At 41.7% G+C, this 21,480-nt stretch overlaps 1 long non-coding RNA gene and 2 pseudogenes across 3 annotated transcripts in view; all 3 read left to right on the forward strand.

Moving 5' to 3' along the window:
* The window catches only part of LOC309846375 (ras and EF-hand domain-containing protein-like), a 45,183-nt pseudogene extending 40,162 nt beyond the window's left edge, over positions 1-5,021 (forward strand). The window contains exon 4 of the transcript XR_014316557.1: positions 4,262-5,021. The product of XR_014316557.1 is annotated as a ras and EF-hand domain-containing protein-like (transcript). The remainder of the gene's footprint in view (positions 1-4,261) is intronic.
* Positions 1-21,480, forward strand: part of LOC309846291 (spermatogenesis-associated protein 31D1-like) — a 911,407-nt pseudogene that overhangs the window by 867,430 nt on the left and 22,497 nt on the right. The window lies entirely within an intron of this gene.
* LOC309846393 lies at positions 11,941-21,014 on the forward strand. The gene is made up of 3 exons (XR_014301904.1): positions 11,941-13,203; positions 13,320-13,467; positions 18,173-21,014. It is a non-coding gene; the product is annotated as an uncharacterized lncRNA (long non-coding RNA).

A 21,480-nucleotide genomic window follows, 5' to 3' on the forward strand; every position in this document is an offset into this window, starting at 1 on the left:
CCTGGGGAAATAACCGGACCTCTGACCTCGGTGGTGCCATTTTTAGAATGGAGTAATGCACCAGCCTGCTTCACGGAGGCCCAGCCTGATGGTGGACGTGAGTGCCTAGCACCGGGCCTGAGACGTGCTGACTGCATCCTGGCTGTGGCCGGCCTACTTTTTCCCGTGGCTCTTCGTACTTTGTGTCCTTCCAGATCCTTTGCTTGGTCTGCTGTACCCCATATATGACTTCGGGTCTCTTCGTTGTCTTATCTCTTACTGGCAAGTTGAGTAACTGTTGGAATGTCATGTTCAACAGAGTCAGTGGCTCAGAGTCCGTGGGCCAGCTTTAGGGCAGTGGAGATCCCATTTTTCTGATAGCACTCCATTTGTTGTAGTCTAGAAACAGGAAAATCATATATTCTTTCTGCCTTTTTTCCCTCTCCGTGCATTTTATCTGGGTTCTCATTCCCTCATAGAACACTTAGGCTTCTTCTTAACCAGCAGACTTGTGCTTGGTGTTGGAGCTTACCAGGGCCCCCACACCCTGTAACTTTTTGTTTGGCTCAGCTCGGCTCCCTGTGGTTCTGCACTGCACAGCTCTGGTCCGGCGTGATCATCGCTCTTCCTTCTCTCCATCTGCTTTCTTTGCCCCTCCTTTCCATTTTCCCAAACTCAGCCAAGCTTAGAGAAAGTCTCCCTGTCTCCTTGATGTTCCCTCGCAGTCCTCTGGTCATATCCACCTCTTCCTGACCTTGACTCCTTTTGCCCCTACAGTGTTAGTCCATTGCTCCACGTAAGTATTCTAGACTGTAATGGCTTTCTCGAAGTAGAATTGACACACAAGGAGCTGCATATTTACAGTACAGAGCACGATAACACTGTGTGTGCCCATAGTTCAGGAATCCACCACCAACAGTCAAGATAATGGGTGTATCCGTCCACCATCTAAGTTTCCTCAGGCCCCTTTGTCATGCTTCCCTTCCTCCCTCCTCTGCCCTTCTTGCCAGGCAACCACTGTGTATCCTCTTCCATGAAAGGTCTGTTAAAATCTTTTGTTCACTTTGAAAATTAGGTGGTTTTCTTATTATGCAGAGTTTTATTTGTTTTTAAATACAGTTTTCTTTTAGACTGATTTATTTATTAGAGAGAGAGAGAGCACAAGCAAGAGGGGCAGAGGTAGAGGGAGAGAGAATTTCAGGCTGAATCAACACAGAGCCCGACCCCAGGACCTCAAGATCTGATCTGACCCGAAACCAAGAGTCAGACACTTCACTGACTGCACCACCCAAGCGCACCTTATGGAGTTTTGAAAGCTCTTTATATATTCTGATTTTAAAATTCTTTCCCCACGGTGACTTGTCATTTCATTCTCCTAACAGTGTATTTTGAAGAGTAGAAATTTTTCATTTTGATGAGGTCTGATTTGTCAATTTTTCTTTAATCATGCTTTTGGCATCTAAGAAACTTTGCCTAACACAAGATCACAAAGATTATTCTGCTGTTTTCTTCTGTAAGTTTTATTTGTTTTAGATTTTACATTTAGGATCCATTTTGCAAGATGTGGGTCAAAGTTCATATTTTTGTGGCAGGTGGATATCCAGTTGGTCCAGCACCATTTGTTGGAGATTCTTTGTTCTCCACTGAATTGCCTTTGTACTTTGTCCCACGTTGGTTTACTGTATTTGTGTGGCTTTATTTCTGGGCTCTCTGGTGTGTTCCATTGGTTGCTTTATGCCAGTATGACATTGATTTGGTGACTATTGCTTTATAATAAGTCTTGAAATCAAGTAATATTAGTTCTTCAACTTTGTTCTTTTTCAGAGTTGTTTTGGCTATTTTAGATCCTTTAATTTCCATAGCATCAGCTTGTCAATTTCTTAAAAACAAAAAAACAAAACCCAAACCTTCTGGGGTTGATTTGATTTCATTTCATTTATAGATCAATATGGGGAGAATTGGCATCTTAACAATAATGAGTAATTTGATCCATAAACTGGATGTATTCTCCCCTTATTTAGGTCTTCTTTAAATTTTCTTAGCAATGTTTTGTACTATAGAACATACGGATCTTATAAGTCTTTCCTCAGATTCATTCCTAAGTATTTGGTATTTTAATGCTACTCTAAACTATGTTGTTAAAAATTTCAATTTCTGGTTTCCCATTGTGAATATATAGAAATACACTTGATTTTTACATACAGGTCTTATACTCTATCATATTTGTTTATATTGCTCACACTCAGTAGCCTTTTGGGTCGATTCCATCAGATTTTCTAAGTAAAAGGTATATAATCTATGAATAAAGACAGCTTTATGTCTCTATTTCTGACGTGAATGATCACTTCATTTTTCTCTCTTTATTGCACTGGTTAGAATAAGATAAGTGAGAGCAGACATCCTTATCTACATTCTCTCTCTTAACAAGAAGTATGATGTTAGTGGCATATTGTTCATGGATGCCCTTTATTCAATTTTGAGCATGTTCCTGGTTGGCTAAGAGTTGTTGTTCTAATTAGAAATGGAATGTTGGATTTCATCGAATGCTTTTTCCGTAGCTATAGAAATGATCATGGCTTTTCTCTGTTTTCAATCATCAATGTGGTAATTACATGGATTTTAAAGTATTAAAACACACTTGTAGTCTGGGGATAAACCCCACTTAGTTATGATGTATTTTCATTTTTATATCTTGGTTAATTCATTTTGCTAAATTTTGTTTATTATTTTTACATCCATATTCATTAAAGATATTAGCTTGTGGGTTTCTCTTAATGTGTTTGATTTTTGTCTCAGGCCAGTGCTGGTCTCACAGAATGAGTTGGGAAGGCTTCCCTCCCTTTCAGTTTCCTGGAAGTTTGTGATGAGTTGGTCTGAAGCACCACCATTTCTACCTAAGTTACTGTAACGACCCCCCATCCAATCTCTTGGTGTCTGTCCGTGACATGTTGGGAATGGAAAGAGCTACATAGTGGTGATTTCCTTTATTAAGCTCTGAACCAAATATTTTCACACCATAAAAGTTGTTATGTTTAGCATCATGGCGCTGGTTTTAGCGAGAAGACTTGCCGAGATGCCAGGAAGGCTGTCCGAGGTAGATGCTCATTGGGAGGCTTCATGTCTTCGTCCGCCTGTGAAGGGGCAACACTTGCTTCCTCACCTGTAAAGCTCAATAAACTCAAGAGACTCACTTAAAACAAGGTTACCAGGAGTGAAGATGTTGTTCTTCTCCAGATATCTCCTCCTAAGCATAGAAGGTTTCATTTACATGGATTATTTAATTTATATGGCTTATTTAATTTACTTGGATAATTTAATATACTCCTCACATTAATCCAGTAAGGAAATGGAGGCTTCAAGTAATTTGTCTCAGCTAGACAGCCAAGTAAGTGGGATGTAAGACCGTGTAACTCCGGTAGGTGTTGAGACATGGGGTCATGTCTCCCCTGCAGAGAGGCCTTACCTTACCTCCCAGCTCACTTCCTGTCACATCTCATTGTTAGCTTCTTCTTGTATTTCTTCCTGAGATCATCTTTGCTTCCTGTCTTCTCCCACCAGGATGCCTGTTGGCCTTCATTGCTTCTGCTCTGTCCCTCGGTGCTCAGGACTGTTGGCATATAGGAGGCTGTCAGTGCATATCTAAATTTCACTGGCTATTATAAAAATTTATTTGAGTTCTAAACACAGGGCGTAAAGTTCCATGCTTTGTGAAGAGGGAAGGGAAACTTAAAGATATCTGAGCTCCTGGGATCTACAGCCCTTGACCTCCTGGTGTGCTCCTTAGCATTCTCTGATACAGGCAGGATACATCTGAGAAGAGCCACCCCATGCAGAAGCACTTAGCGTAGAAATTTGCAGGTGATGTGATTTGAATTCAAGTAAGGTGTGAGCTCTTGGAAGCAGGATACACCCACTGGATCTTCCTGGGCCCTGATGCCATGATAGGGTGCAGGCAAGCACTTGGGCCCTTGGCTCTTGCTGTATCTTTTAATTAACAATAGCAGTAATTAATTAAACTAGTTAATAGATGCTCCCTGGCCTCCTGTCACAACATGAGTGATAGTCTTATATGCGTCTTTCCAGGTGATGTGTGCACGTCGGCTTTCACTTGCACAGAAGAGCTGTACCTTGAGAGTCATTTGGTTTACTTCCGCCATCACTTCTTGCCCTCCCTGTGTAGGAGACTTGGGATCAGCCTTAGTTTGACATAACATTTCTCACTTAATGGGGTTTTGAAAAACCTATTTAAATCAGTAAAATCTTTTATTCTTTTTTTTTAAAGGAAAAACATAAGGCTGAGGAAGCCCTCAGTGACCTCAGATGTCAGTATGAAACAGAAGTAGGGGATCTACAAGTGACAATAAAGAAACTTAAAAAGGTAGGTTTGTGGCAGTGAGGCTTCTAGGAATAGCCTCAGTATATCCGGGTGTTTCCGTTTTTAGCAACTGAAAACATTGGGAATCATATTAAAGCAGCAGTTGGAATCAGATTTCAGAGTCAAATGGGGCTTCCTGAAAGATGGTTTTTTAAAGGTCCCTGATTTTCTGTTTCAAGGGCAGCCTTTCTTCTGCACAGGTCTGATAAGTATTTCTGACCCCTTGGACAGTTGTCCATCAAACCCCAGTTTTCCTTCCTTGGGTACCCTCAGGACCCACATGTTCAGTGGACTCTGCTCACGACAGGAGGGTTCCTGTCTTTACTGGTCACATATTCTCATATCCTTGCCCCCAGCTAACTGCAATGGCCAGTATTCGGTGAATATTTATTAAATAAAGTAAATATTCTTGTTCTGTGCAGAAAGTTCCACATGTAGGGCACCCCCGATCAGCAGGAGGTAGGAGGGAACTTGCTGAAATGTGAGCAAAGTTGTGATTGGGTTTGGCCTTTGCTGTGTTTGGTCTCTAATGAGTAAGGTATTTTTCACCCTGTGATGTGCTGGTAGCTACTTAACAACAGGCTCTGGAGAGGGTAGGGGGTCAGGTACAAATCTGTAATATTTGCTGTTTTCCATGGTGTTAAGGCTGCCATCATTACAATTTTAAGCTGCCAAGTTGACATCACTGAGAGCAGAGTTTGGGAAGAGGTACGTCCCATTGGCTCTCCGCTGCCAGCCCAGGCTGTCTGCAGCTTGGTACTGGATCCACTGCTTGGGTGTGGGTTGTCTCTGCAGCGAGCGGAAATACCTTGCTAAAGTGAAAACGGATACTGGAAAAAGAATCATTCCTGAAAGTGGCACTGTGGCACTTTGCTTCTCTGGCTCTTCATGTGATTACATTTAATGCTCTTTCCAGTGTTTATAGTCAATGAGATTAAGTGACAATTAGCTGTATTTTATAGTCTATTGCAGTTCAAACCGCTGGGATTATTAAAAATTCTCCCCAATAGCCTTCTTGGGAAATTACGATCAATGTCAACCTTTTCTCTAGTTGACAGAGGCCATTAGACAGACATGAGATGCTTGAATTGCACAATTTGAACAGACCAATGTCTTGTTGATGCCAGAGTCACAGATCTCCTCACCTGGTCCTTAGTTATTTTCCTGTCTTCTGACATCTTTAGGCTAAAAGCAAGTTATGCAGAAAAGACACACAATTTCTTGCCACGATGAGGCATATGATGAGGATCACATAGGCCCTGAACAGTAAGAGTCAGAAGTGATGGGACCAGAGTCCTCATCGTGGCTCTGCCACTTTCTGCCAGTTACACCTGGGACAATTGCCTTCGTTATCTTATCATTTCGTTCCTCATTTGTAAAATGGGATTAATAATGGACTGTCCTGCATCAACATAATAGCTGAGACTTTACTGACTTTATAGTTTAATAAGCTCTTTTTCACAATTTTTAAATTTAATTCTCAAGCTATCTCTGAGGAGAGGTGAATATGCTGCTTTCACCGCTGAGGTCATGGAGTGCTCGAGTCACAGCGCCAGTAAGCCGTGGAGTGGTCTCGCTACGCATTTTGCGCTTTCTCACTTGTACCAGACTTCCCACCTGCTAGGGAGGCTTTTTTATAAGATGGGGATTTACGTGAGGGAATGTTAAAGGCTTAAACTATGGAAAAGATTACAAATTGATTATGACTGCCGTTACCCTAAGCCATGAATTCTGAGGAACCTAGTTTTTTTTTTTTCCCCTTAGGATTTTTATTTACGCATGTGACAGAGATCACAAGTAGGCAGAGAGGCAGGCAGAGAGAGAGGAAGGGAAACAGTCTCCCCACTGAACAGAGCCCGACGCGGGGCCCATCCCAGGACCCTGGGATCACGACTTGCGCTGAAGGCAGAGGCTTTAACCCACTGAGCAACCCAGGTGCCCCAGGAACCTAGTACCCCCACCCCCATTTTTCTTCTCTGAAATTGGCATGCATCTGAAAAAATCAAGGGCTCTTCTCAGAGCTGGCCAGGGGAAAGAGTCGTCTTGTGTGAAAACTTTTAATAGAAGCATCTGGTAAGATGAAGAAAGTCCAGCATCAGATTACTTAGGCTTTGACTTAGTGTGATTAAATTTAGCATTCATTTTGGTCACTGCGTAACTACTCAGTTAATGGAAACCCATGGATCCCCACCGTTTCCAGGGACTGTCGGCTCTTTGTAGGAGAGGCATTTTAGTTGTCCATGTTAGAGATGCTCCTGAGCTGGTTTAATCTGGTGATACTGACAAGTCACCCAGAAAGCAAGCTCAGGTATATATCCATAGAGTCTGGGTGCATATGTCACTAGCTTACTATCACACTTACATGTTACTGATTTCAGTTATTCTAATAAGCACTTACTGGAATCACTGTGAAAAAAAGAAGTGAATCTGACGCTAACACTGCTGTTAAAAGTCTTGGACTCTGGTAGGAGAGGTAAGGCATTCGTAAATAATTATAATACAGGGTAGAAAGTGTTAAGTACAGATAAATTTCTAGGAGAATATAAAGGTCCAGACTCAGATGCAACGTAACTGAAAAGGTGAAGTTAGGTCGCTTAGTAGTTGAATGGCTTCCCAAAGGACTGTTCAGTTCTTTCAAAGGAAGTTCATTAAACCAAAAAAACCAAAACCAAAACCAAAAAAACAACCCTTTTTAAATGCTTAAATTATTGAAACCAAGTTTTCAAATCCTCATGGATTATATGTAGCTTAATGATTTACAAAGTTGTATCATGTTGAAAATTGAAGACTTTTAGAATTCCTATAGCTATATATTCAAGGATACTAATAAACTTAACTGAATCCATCCAAAGTGAGTTTGTACATGAACAGCTTTTATTTGTTCTTTCAGCTAGAAAAACAATCAAAACAACTAAGTCACAAAGAAGATGTGACTGCCTTAAAAAAGCAAATTTATGATTTATCAATGGTAAGAATCACCTTTCATTCCCAGAAATACATTTCCTCTTCGACGACTAGACATGGTTGGGCTGTTTATCGGTTTTCCGGGGATCGAGAGAAATTAATACTGCAGTGAAAGAAAGCCTTTGATGTACCTTTGAACAAACATGTTACTCAGGCTATTATCCTCAATGATCCCCCACTTGTGGTGAATGTTTTTATTTATTTCTTATTCACAGCAAGGGTGGCATGGCCCTTGCACTTCACATAGTTAACCCTGCATTCCTGCAACTTCAGCTCTGCTCTGTGGGGTGAGGGGATAATTGCCCTTTTCTTCCTCCAGAGTTCCTCTTTCTGTCCCTTTCCCACCTTCCTGACCCTGCCTTTGGTCTTTCTGTTGCCAAATTGACAGCCTTTGTGTCTGTTTTATCATCATCATTAAGTTGTCTTTATTTTGTTTTTAGGTGGACTCTCGAAAAGTTAAAAGCCACTAGCGAACATTTCCTTTGTTAGGACTCTAAATATTCTCATTGCCGAGCCCAGAAGTGAGCCAGCTTGCTGCCAGTGCATTTCTTTCTCTCCATTCATTATCCCCATACCACTCAGAAGAGAAGGCTCCTAGCTTCATGGTCAAGTTGGAATGTGCCATCGGTTCCAAATTTTGCCACATCTTAGTTAGCTCTGTATTTGGATCATGACTTTCTTGTAGAGTTGCTAATTTTTCTTGCATTTCCTGGTTGAGCTTTTGGTTTCTTGTAAAAAGAAACTCTGGCATCTTCAGGATATCATTCACTGATGCCTTCCAACTTCTTATTTATTCTTCCTGATGCATGGAATTTGTTTTTTCTCTTGGAAAATGTTAATTTTGGAGTCTCCAAAATTTCAGTTCTTATTGGACTGATTGTTTTTTAAACTCACTACCCATACATCATCCTGGAGTTTCTGAACATTTTAGGTAGCTGGTGTAGGATTCCTGTGCAGCTAGGTAACAACATCTGTTTACCTGGGGACCTCCCCTGAGAGGGTGTCTTCCTAGGAGCTGTGTGTGTGAAGCTGGCTTTTGGAATGGGGGACCGCTTATGACCGGAATTAGTGGGATATGGATAAGAGGACTTAGGACACTGTATAGGGGTCATTCAGTTCTTTTTCTTTTTAAAGATTTTATTTATTTGTTTGAAAGAGAGAGAGAACAAGTGGGGGCAGAAGGAGAGGCAGAGAATCTGAAACAGACTCCAGCTGAGCACCGAACGTGAGGCAGGACTCTATCTCATGACCCTGAAATCAGGACTTGAGCCCAAACCAAGAGTTGGATGCTTAACTGACTGTGCCATGCAGGCACCCACTTCAGTTCTTTTCAAAAAGACAAGCCCTGTCTTACTGCCTTGGGAATTGACTCCGACTATCTGCTATTCTTTGCTAGTGTAAGAGAGGATGGCCTGGGGGCTGCGGGCTGTGTGCCTTAATACACAAATTTAATCTGTTTTTAAGCTCCATTTCCACCTGTGGGGGAGCAGGTGCTGCCTAGCTAATTGCCTCTTCCTTTGCTCTGCAGCACAACCTTCCCCAAGCCTCTTCCAGACCTACTGTGCTCCTGCTCTCTTCTCTTCTGTCAGCACATTTCCATCCAGTTTCCATCTTCCAGGAATGTATTTAATTCACTTGAGTGTTGGGGGGCCCCTCTTGCATTCTTATAACCTGTATTAGTTTATTTCATGTTATTTGGTATTTCGTGGGAATGGGGTCTTCAAAGGAAAAGAAGAGTGTTCAGTCCATCATTTTGTACTGGAAGCCTCCAGTGTTTTTTTCCTTCTTTTTTAAGAAAAACATAGACTTTTTTTAAAAAACCAAACTATTTTTAAGTGCAAAAATCACAAATGTTAGGTGATGAGATTTATTGTAAAAATTAGCCAGTCTGCCCGGTGATAAATACTGTTAATTCCTCAGCGTATTTGTCAGTAGATTCATAGCTCTCATTGAGTAAAACAGATGTTTACATGTTTGATCTGAGTTAATTTGCCAGTAACATGTTAAAGTACATCACAATCCCATCTTGACTGAGTTTTTTGGCACCAAATGTCAAACGTTTAAGAAAAAGAACAATTTCAAAGATTTAGCTTTTTGAGACTTTACTACCTTATGATATTTTCAAATCACCTTGAATTGGTAACGAGTTCTTCGAACACCCAAGATTTGAAGGACTGTGGAGGTGTGGGGGTGGGGTGTGAGGTTCCATTACTCTTGACTCTCCCGGGTGGAAGATGCCCAAAATCTAATGCTTGTGCTGTTCCTTTCCTTCAGGAAAATCAGAAAGTTAAGAAAGATCTTTTAGATATTTTAGAAGCACAGAAAAACATAGCCTTTCTTCAGAGTGAATTAGATGCTTTGAAAAGTGATTATGCCGATCAGACTCTGAATTCAGAAAGATATGAAACTTGGCATTTTATTCTTTAGTTTGAGTGGGTTCTTTGTCTAGATGGCCATCCATGTGAATGAAGTCAGCTACGTAATCATAAAGGGTTATTTATTGACCTTACTGGTATGTTCTTTGCTTTCCAAAGATTTCACTTTCAGTGTCCTATTTCCTGGTAATTTTTTGTGCTAAAATTTTTTTTTAACAAAAAGATTAATTAGTATAATTATTGACTGCTTTGGAGAGTGCAGGGCTTAATAGATGTTTGAATTACTGGGAAGAGAAGAGTATACCTAACATGTCAGCGGTCAGTGCTAATTGAAGTGCACACACATAGAGGTACATATACACATGTATATGTATGTATGCATATATACATATGTGTGTGTATATATATGCAAATTCCTATGTAAGTATCCATATATATCCATATACCCATATATGTGCAAATATATGGATACTTATGTGGGTATTTGCATTCACAGATTTGCATACTAATGCATATATGGAGATATATCGACCCCAAATATATACATGTATGTGCATGTGTCTATATAAACTTGTACACTTGGGGAAAATGTCATGCTTTTTGTTTTATTTGCTTGTAAACTTTAATCACAATTAAGGTCCTGTAATGGTCAGCAGTGAAACATTTATGTACTTATTGTATACAGGTTCCTGACTTATAGAAGGAGTAATGAGTGTGGAATATATGAAAAAAAGAAAAGAAAAGATGTGGTCTCTGCTGTATGAGAAGTTCAGGTTTTTTGAGAAAGCCACGAAGCTGAAAGGTTATGGAGCTTTGTAGGAGCTGAGCAGTGTCAGAAACAATGCCAGCAGTGTTGCTGGTTGGGTCCATTGCCATGTGATGGTAGATAAAGTGTCCTTTTTATTCAGAAGAGGTGAAGAGATTTATTAGAGAGGAGACGCTTGAGGTCAGCTTGGGAGGAGCTGGCCTGTGCTGATCGGGGTGGGGAGGTCAGGGGCAATGTCAGTGAGGTTACGCAGGCGGCCCTGCCATCTGGCAGGCACTGTACATAGGACCTTCCTAGCATTGTCTTGCAATCCATAGAATGTCCTATGAGATACAGACTTTTAGTCTCTCCATTTCAGAGACTCTTAAGAGTCTCAGAGTTGCTCTAAGTGAGCAGTAAGCAAGGCAGAGGCACGAACAGAGGGACAGGTAAGACTGGCTTGGGGCACAGTGCTCACACATCTGGATAGGAAAAGGTATTTCAAATGGAAGAGTAAAAGTTAAACACAATCTAAAAATTTAAAAGCCAGTTTAAGGCTATGATGCAAGGGCCCAGCATTTTTGGCTAAGGAGCTTGAATTCCTATCGTCAATTGGGAACCTTTTATTTTATTTTATTTTTGTAAAGATCTTATTTATTTATTTATTTATTTGATAGAGAGAGACAGTGAGAGAGAGAACACAAGCAGGGGGAGTGGAAGAGGGAGAAGCAGGCTTCCCCAGCAGAACCGGGAACCTGAGGTGGGGCTCGATTCTAGGATCCTGGGATCATGACCTGAGCCTAAGGCAGATGCTTAATGACTGAGCCACCTAGGCACCCCAGGAACCTTCTCGCTTTATCACCAAGAGAGTGAGTGGACAGGTTATTGTGGATGACAGTTCAGGGCCTGAGAGTCTTTGAAAGCTAGTGATGGGGTTTGTCTGCTTAGACATGAGGCTGGGGCCAAATGGGGGCTGGTAGTGAGTGACTGAAGTTCTCAAGGGGCCTTAGCAAGAGGAGGCCAGAGCTTTGTAATAAAGCAACAGGAATCACTGAGCATGGTTTTATGACAGATGGAGAGAGCCTGGTCCTATGGACTTCTCTTTGGTTTACGGTGAGGAGGGGAGAGCCAGGCAGGGAAAGGAGAAGGAAACACAAGGAGGGAGAAAAACAGCTGGGCTGGGAATGTGTTAAAGCAGAGAAAGAGCAGGGGAGGGTCAAAGTAGAGAGAGCCGGCTGGGTTGAAGGGGCTGGTAATGAGTGCCTGGGGAGAGGGGAGTTAGCAGAAGGTGAAGGGTCATGGTCCTGTGAGGAATGGAGCTGGCTTTGGGAGGGAGAACAAGACCTCGCACAGCAAGCAGAGAGGGGATATGCAGGCGTGTGGGGCTGCTGACCACATGGAGGGACTGAATGATAGAAAACCATGGCCAAGGACACAGATCTTTGAGAAAGGTGAAGGGGGTTCTGGAGGATAGGTGTAAGGCAGGACTGCATATCTTCATGTGTCAGCTTCTCTGAGGATTTGAAGAGGGACACCAATAAGACTGAAGTTGAGCTCATGGCACAGTTTCTTGTGTCTGAAGGTTTTGAGTCTCATGGTCATCATGGTTATATTTCCCATCTAGGTTGTCAGCATCCCTTTTAAAAAGTAGAGCTGTTATCCGGAAATGGACAAGCTATTTGGAGTATGGTCTGACCACATTAGAGTAAAAGGGTTCACATGTCCTGCATACATTTTTCTTAACTTGCATTTATGCTCTGAACACTGCAATTCCTTTCTTGTTAGGAAATACAGAATGTGATTTTTTAAAATGGCTTCATTTTTATTAAATATGAGACTTGAGTGTCTTTATCTTAATTGGTTGTTGCGTAGAATGATCTGGTGTTGCTCTGAACATTTTGTTTCCCCTGATGCATAGTCATGGAGTACATTGTGATTCTTGGCAAAATGGAGAGTTGTTAGTCTTCTTGAGTCCATTGCTGTGTAGTCCTGAGCTTTGTGAACTCTCCGGTAGAGCTATCTTCTTTATCACCAGGTCATCCCACTCCTCCTATGTGGATAAGGACTGTGACTTGTTGGCCCTCTGTGACCCTATGCAGAGGATGAATTGTGAGGTGGACAGCCTTCCTGAGAGCTGCTTTGACAGCGGCTTGTCTACCCTGAGAGATTCCAACGAATATGACTCGGAGGTGGAATACAGGCACCAGAGGGCACCTCAGAGGTCACACGACATGCAGGAAGGTCACACGACATGCAGGAGAGCTTTGGGGGTGATGCTTCAGACATAGACATAAGCCCCAGAAATCACTGTCTCCTGGGCCTTCGATGGAAATCTATCATTTCCAAATGTTACCAACAGGTAACAGATACCTGTTTGACTTGTATCTGTCATGGGAATACGACTTAAAGGTTATAAATATGAAACATAGTCAGTAGAATGTATTTTTCTTCATCAGGGTAGGGAGAAATTTTCACAGATTGCCATTTAGGGCTCCTCTGTTCCATAACAGAACTGACTATAGATTCATCTGCGTATTTTTCTTCTCTTTAATCCATAATATATATGTGTAATGAGAGACTTTGTTTTTTAATGGCTGACTAAAAAAAATAATAATAACAAAAACCAGGTTCCTGATATAAGGGATGAAGAGACGTTTGGTGCCGAAGGTGTGGCTGCCATCTTAGACTGGAAACCCCAGGGGTCCACTAGTGAGGGCAGCATCGTCAGTTCTTTAAGAAAGCCCATCTCAGCTCTGTCACCACAGGTAGGTAGTTTCTGGGATATTTTATTCACGAACACTGTGAATTTTTGGTACCTTATAACTTATTAGGAAGACAACTGGCCCAACCTTTGTCACCCATTGTGGCTTTGTCCCCCTAGACAGACATGGTGGATGGCGACCATAAATCTTCCAGCTCACAGAAGGTTTACAAGATTGTGCTTGCTGGGGATGCTGCAGTGGGAAAGTCTAGTTTCCTCATGAGGCTCTTCAAGAATGAATTTTGAGGAAATACAAGTGCCACCCTGGGTATGGTTCCTTCTCCAGGTGGTAATGGGGAAATGACCTTCTTTTAGCTTGATTTTATTTTCCATAGAAAATATATACACAGATTTCTCTGTATACATATATAATATATAGGAATGTGTGTGTGTGTGTGTGTGTGTGTGTGTGTGTCCTTATCTACAGAATGGTCTTCTGTTTTGGTGAAGGCCCAACTTTAGGAAAAGAAGACTGACAAAGGACAGAGGTATCCACTTAGCAAGTGAGAGCAGCCAGACCAAGCTTAGAGCCAGAGATGACGGATTCATTTATTCAGCAGACATTTCCTGAGCTCTCCTAGGAGCACGATACTGCTGTAAGTGCTCAGGACACACAATGAACAGAGGCAACTAAATCCCAGCCTGCAAGGAAACTTCACCCCAAAGGACAGCAATGGGAGAAAAAAAGATGAAGTTTGGAGAGAGGTGCAGTTCTACACAGGGTGACCGGGGAAAGCTTTTCTGATAAGCTGTCACTTGGCAAAGTGACATTGTTGGTGGCCACTTTGTCATGGTCAAAATCATAGCCGGGTGTGTGGTCCTTCCCCTCCTTTACAGCGGAATCCATGAGTAAGCCGTTCTGAGAACAAGAGAGGAAGTGTCCTGATTTCCCAAATTTGCATACTAATCAGTTAAAGGAGTTGAAGGTTTACAAGTTATCGTTCACCTTTCTTCTTTATCTAAAGAGTTCTTATTTTGATGATGAGAAATATTAGAACAGATTGATTATACCCTCTTTACAATGGACGTCTTTGTAAATTCACAGTCCTTCATCATACCCCTGAAGATAACAAATTGCAAGTTCACTTTTATTTGGTTCCTGAAAAGCCCACCACGTTTTGTTTGGTTGCTCAAGAGTATTGTGTATATGCACACCTCCCACATATCCTCACACAGATACATACACACGTACAAGTCCACATGCACACAAGCACACACATAAACACGCAGAGACATACCGACTTTGTATAATCACACAGACAAACAGAACGTAATTTTCCTTTTGTCTGTATCATCTAAAAAAAGGTTTTACATCCTGTAGAAAGTTACGTATAATGTAACTATGTTACGTTCTCAATTTAGATCTTGCAAGACAATTACCATCACGGCTGCTTTCATGCTGTCTCATGTCATAAAACATAAGCTAGACGAGTTTATGGATTTGCACTGTCTGAAACAGAATTCTGTTTTGAGGGGAGGCCATGAATGTTTGATTAACACCCTGAACTACTAGTATTGCTTTTTTCTAGAAACCTCTCAATCCCAGGAAAAGTGTTTCCTAGAAATGCAGTTTCCTCGCAGTGCTGACAGGACTTTTATCACAATCATTGTCCATTGGCAAGTGAGCTTGCCAGCATCAGAAACACAAGCTTTGTACATTTTGCAGTAGATTCAAGTTCCAAAGTCTTTATTGATCAATGGTCTGAGATTTGGAAGAAAAAACAAACAAACAAACCCACAAAAAGTGCTCAGGCTGATATTTCCAGTCAGCCCAGGAGCTGAGCCTGTTGGGAGGAAATCTGCCAATGAGACAGAGTCACCTTACATGCACTTGCCAAGCATATGGTAGTTTTGGTGAGAAAGTGTAGTTTTCCCAGGCTTACGCCTATTGTAGGTGTTTGAAATATCTGATTTCCTTGAAATGGGAGGGACATGCCTGGATTTATGGTGGATTAGAGAAACCAAAGGCCAGATGGACCATGTGGGTATGTATTTTTTCCTCCCTAATAGTTGCTTTCAGGTTCCATAAAATGTCTGCATTATTGTGAGCTCTCAGCCTGTGGAGGCCCCATACATGGTTCATTAGCGGTATCAAGGAAATGAATATTTGCAGGCCATGCAGTGTAATGAGAAGGGGGCACAAAAGAGAGAGAGAGAGAGAGAAAACATTTGACCAGACAGTCAGATGATTGTAGCTGGTAGAGGCTATTGGACTGCCTAGAAGTGAGAGATGTGAGTTGTCTTGTGAAGGCACTATGATTAGTATACCCATTGCACAGATAAGAAAGTGAGGACTAGAATGCTTAATCAGCCTGCTCAAAGTGACACAGCTACTAAGTGGCAACACTGGGACTTGTTGCCACCACTCTTGGCGCATCAGCTTGTTGCTTCCCTGTTGGCAATCTCAGGATTGCATTCCACATTCTCTTCTTCTTTACTCTCTCTCTGCCTAATGTCATCTATCCCCAGGGCTTTTAGAACTGCCTCTAGCTGATGACTTCTCCAATTTCTGTATTTTTTACCTCCACCTCTTTTTAAAATTCCATAACCACATCCCCACCCACCACCTAGAGGAAATTCCAGAGGCATGACTGTATCCAACATGTGCAAACCCTCACAGCCTGGCCTCACCCACCTTTCTGGTTGCATTTCTTAATCTTACTTTCCAAAGGAATGATAATCTGTAGACACAGAAAACTTAATTCCACTTATGGCCAAGCTCTTTATGTCTCCTTGCCTTTATGCAGGCTGTCCCTTGCACCTAGAATCTCCTTTCCTCATTAAGCGAAGGTCAATTCCTGTTCTTTCAAGAGGTCCCTCCTGTGTCAAAGTGTCCACGCAGTCCCATCTCCACAATGCCTTCTTTCCCCGCAGACCAGTACGACTGGTGTACCGTGCTTGTGTGTTAGCAGCTGTCTTGGGACCTGGGAATGATTTGTTTAGCCTTCTCTCTCTCCTTCAGTGCTCACTAATAGAGGGTCCCAGTGTTTGGCATAAATTGAGCATTTGTTGAATGACCAAATGTCTGAGATGATGCAGTTGGAAGTTGTATGAGTTCTCTGTTGTTGCTGTAACAAATTCCCACAAGTGTTGTTGCTTCAGCAATGCACGTGTATCACGTTCCAGTTCTGGAGGTCAGGAGTCTGAAACGAGTCTTATGGGGTGTTTTATGAGGGTGTACCTTCCTTCTTCTCCTGGGTCTTTGTTTCCTCGTCCGTGAAGTGAGGATAATAATACTACCCTGTCACCTGTCAGGGTTGCATGTGTGTTTGTGTTGTGTGATTGTTTATGTGCATTAAATAAGAAAAATGTGAAAACATATAGTATAGCGTTTATTAGCTGGCCTTCAGCAAGAGTTAATTCCTTCCTCTTTTTTTTTTTTTTCTTCTCCTGAGATATCTTCTTTCCAACTCACAGTATAGAGGTTTTCAAAAGTGAGCACATATCAGCACATTCTGGAGTCCCGCTGACCAATTTGGCCTCCATGGGCCACCTTTATGTGGCAAACCCAAATTGAGATGTGCTATAGGTACTGAGTATGTACTAGATTTTTAAGACAGTATAAAATCATAAAATACTTCATTATTATTTTTATTGATAAAATGATAGAATGATATACTTGCCATATGGAGTTAAAATATATTAATAAAATTAAATTTACCTCTTTCTTTTTACATTTTTCAATATGGCTGCTAAAAAATTTAAGATTACATGTGGATTGCATTATATTTTGATTGAACAGTATTGCTGTACTAGGAATATGACAGTTTTTAGTAGGTTCAGTTATCTGCTGCTCTGCAATAAACCAAACGTGGTTGCCTGAAACAACTACCACCTTTTAGTTCCTTGAAATTATCAGAATTGGCTAGATCTCAGCTGGAAGGTTCCTCTACTTGGAAGGTTCTTGCTTGGGGTGTCTCATGCATTTGCGGTCAGGCGGCCATGGGGGTAAAGCTGAGGCTGGGTGTCTGCCACCAAGGTCCTTGACCTTCTGGCCTCTCTGCTGGCCCTCTCCACTGAGGACCCTGGCAGCTGAGAGCAGCTAGGCCTTATTAATGCTTGGCTTGGAGTCCCAGCCCACCATTTCCCCTGCATTCTATTGATATAAGCAGTCACAGAGCCAGTATTGTGAAGGGACAGCCCATAGTGGGAGCTCCCCAGGCTTGATGGGGAAGGTAGGATTGTTTGGAGGCCTCCTGGGGATGAGCTGTCAGAGTCAGGAGTGCCATTCAGGGTCTGCATGTTTCACAGTTATCTCTGGGAACACACTTGGAAGAATACTATCCCTAGGAGGTTTTCACTTGTGAAAGTGAAGATCTTTTGTCATTGTAGCCTCTAGTTGTTAATTCTAAAGGAAAGTTAGGAAGAGGTGGAAGGAAGATTTTTTTCCCCTGGATTTTAAGCATTCATCATTACCTCCATGATCCTGTATAATTAAAGAGTGGTCTTGAAGTCATCATTGCTCTTGTTAAGGTCAGCAAGTACTAGTCGGCGATGGAAGCCAGGTTCCAGGGTGCTAAGGACTGAGCTGTGCGTGGGGCAGACTGTAAAGCATGTGAGACCACAGGAGAGAGCAATAGGGTGTGTGTGTGTGTGTGTACACGCGTGTGCATGTGTGTGTGTTCCTGTGCATGTGTGTCTCGTGTGTGCCTGCCTCGTGCATGCATGATTATGGCTGGTGCTCAGAGTTCAGGCGTGGTTCCAGGCCCGTTTCTGTGGCTTCTCTAGCCACGTGACCGAAGGGAACTTGCTTCACCTTTTTTTCTTTGCCTTTGCTTCCGCACATATAAAATGGGGCCCAACAAATTCACATGGTCCTCGCGAGAATGGTGTCTGGATGACATACAGCAAGTGCTCAGCCGTCTTGTTTTTATTTCTACAGAACCATTTGTGGTTTAGTTTTGTACCTCAGTAATGCATTCTCTCTCTCTCTGTCTCTCTCTCTCCCTCTCTCTCCTGCCCCTTTCCCGCAGGGAAGTGAAAAAAAGGACCAATGAAGATGACAGCAAATCCATCACCAATCAGACCGGGAGCAGTTCCAAAAGGTCAACACAGATGAAGAACTGTTGCAGTAGTTAAATCCCAAACATCCTTGGCCTGTCAGGAGAATGTTCTGGAATATATACTTTGATAATGGCTGCTAACCTGGTAAAAACATGAAATAACACTGAATTGTTAAAAGGGGAAAGGTTATGGGATGTGAATTATATCTCATTTAAAAAAAACAACACACTACCACTTTAACATTTGCCCAAGGAAAATGTGCATGATTGTTTCAGACCTTCCCATGATTTACAAGCATAATCTCCAATATGGTACAAATCTCTGAACTCTGTCATGGCCAGCATTCACTACCTGAAATAATGAACAGTGAAAAAAATGTTATGTATAGTTTTGGAAATTCATCTCTTCACAAGAGGTACTGTCCTTAGGAATGGGAGATCAGAGTCTTTTGTTTAATATGACTAGTGACTCCTCACCAACAATGTGGTGGGTCTTGCTCTCCTTCTAGAACCTGCAGTGCCCCCCAGATTTCCCCACTGAAAGGTCTCTAACAGCTGAAGGAATCAACACTTGACCCTAGGGAAGCCTGGTTTTTGGTTTTTGGCTTTTGGTTCTCAGTGGCCTTGAACCAATTAAGTTATTCCCAACTAGCGGTTTGAACTTACCTTGGTTCATATAGTTCCAGCTTCCAAGTAGTCTGCTGGAAAAACCTTAAATAATAACTTATTTATTGTATTACACAAGCTAATAACATTCCTTTTTGTTGAATTAAAACAATTCCGTGGAGCAGTTTTTCCCCTGTTTATGATTTTTATGATCAAATCTTTTATTCCCCAGCTTCATTTTCTTTTAAGTGAAAACTGACCAGATACGTTACACACCAAGATTATAAAGAACCACAAAATCCTCAAGTTTGCAAAAGCATGCCTTCTCTCTATTGACATCTAGGTGTTTTTACCGCAAAGTTTTAGCTATCCCTGGCAACTCTACCATGGATTTCTGTTCAATGGCTTAGGTTGCACCAAGTATACATTTTTGACCAGAAAGAGCGCCTCGCTGGTAGAATAGTGTCAAACTAAGCGGTGGGGGAGGTGTTATTTCTGTGCCATCATGAGATGCACGTTTTGCCACTGCTGGTTGCCTCTGTGGCATCTTTGGAACCTGGATTAGAAAGGATCTGTGTGTTGACATATGGGACAGTTGTTCAGGTGTTTGGTGCAGTTGCACAAAACTCTGTGAGTATAGTTGTTACTGTGTTGCCTTTATTTCCCCCCAAGGTGTCTCTCTGTATTTGTCTGATGGTTTTTACTTAGAATGTATCTTTGATACAGAAGTATTGCCTTGGCTTTTGTGTCTGGCTTGTATGGCTAGTACACCCAAATTGACTTGGATGGAGATTACATAGACAAAAGCACTCATCTTTATTCAAACCTGGATAAATATTTTGGCAACAAAATCCAAATCACAGACATAGAGTTCTGGTGAGCAATCTTCTTTAAAGAAAAGCTACTTAGAAGCTCTCAGCTGCATTAGTGGGAAATCATCATTATCACCGACATTTCATTTCAGGAAGGTGTTTTCCAAGTGTATTCTTTGATTCAAAAATAATGTTTTTAGCCTAGAATTAATGTGGCACATTCATATAATCTTGAGCAACTAATTCATCTTGACTCAGTTTTTCCTTTAAGGGCTTTTAAAATCACAATTATACACTGCTCCTTTTTTTTTTTTTTTTTTTTTTTTGTTTAATGTATCCGGACACACTTGGTAATATTTTATTTTCATCATGGAAAAGAATGTTAGATAGGGAGACATTTTTCACTGTTAACTTTTAGCCTCATGCATTTTCATACAAGACCGGAAACAACATGTGTTGGAGGGGATGTGGAGAAAGGGGAACCCTCTTACACTGTTGGTGGGAATGCAGGTTGGTGCAGCCTCTTTGGAGAACAGTGTGGAGATTCCTCAAGAAATTAAAAATAGAACTTCCCTATGACCCTGCCATTGCACTCCTGGGTATTTACCCCAAAGATACAGATGTTGTGAAAAGAAGGACCATCTGGACCCCAATGTTTCTAGCAGCAATGGCCACGGTCGCCAAACTATGGAAAGAACCAAGATGCCCTTCAACGGACGAATGGATAAGGAAAATGTGTTCCATATACACTATGGAGTATTATGCCTCTATCAGAAAGGATGAATACCCAACTTTTTGTAGCAACATGGACGGGACTGGAAGAGATTATGCTGAGTGAAATAAGTCAAGCAGAGAGAGTCAATTATCATATGGTCTCACTTATTTGTGGAGCATAACAAATAGCATGGAGGACATGGGGAGTTAGAGAGGAGAAGGGAGTTGGGGGAAATTGGAAGGGGAGGTGAATCATGAGAGACTATGGACTCTGAAAAACAATCTGAGGGGTTTGAAGTGGCAGGGGGTGGGAGGTCGGGGTACCAGGTGGTGGGTATTATAGAGGGCATGGATTGCATGGAGCACTGGGTGGGGTGAAAAAATAATGAATACTGTTATGCTGAAAATAATTAAATTTAATTTAAAAAAAGATAAAGATTTATTTTCATATTTGTACAGTGATCGGCTTCAGAGTGAAGGCTTTTGTGGGCTTTTATTGTAAATGTGTGTAAGAAATTTCATACTTATATATTAAGTAGGCCTCTGATTATAGAATAATTGTTTAGTGATTTTGATTTACATGGTTTACATTTTTGTAGTATTGGCCATATTTTGTTTATACTGTTTATTTCTCTTCAAACCATTAATAATTATACCATAAAGTATGATTTTGATGGCAATGCAAATGTCTAAGGAGCTACAAATATTTTCTGCATTGTAAATTCAATAAAGCATGCTTCCAAAAACAAAAACAAAAACACACAAACAAAAACATTCTTCCTTTGGTCTTCGGGCTGTTCCCTTCAGTTTCACCGCAGGCAACGCTGAAGTAACTTGACTTCTAGGGTGTGCCTGCATGAGACCATGGCTTTAAAACAGTTGTCTTTTTGGGCCTGGGCAGCTCCTGGTTGGAGAAAAGAATGAATATGTGGCATTTGGTACTGTGGCCCAGCCATGTCACCTTGGCCAGCGGGGCATCAGGTTGACCAGCTTGGTGTGTGACAGCTAGAAACAGGCTTTTGTAGAAAAATTTCAGGACGTGTCTTGGCCATCCTCAGGACCTCAGGGGTTAGTCCCTTTCTCTGCCACCCATCCTGCTCCTTCCATCCCCCACATGGCCCCAGCTCCTGCTCATCCTCCTGTTTT

The sequence above is a fragment of the Mustela nivalis genome (assembly GCF_964662115.1).
Source record: "Mustela nivalis genome assembly, chromosome: 13".
In the NCBI taxonomy this organism is placed as follows: domain Eukaryota; kingdom Metazoa; phylum Chordata; class Mammalia; order Carnivora; family Mustelidae; genus Mustela; species Mustela nivalis.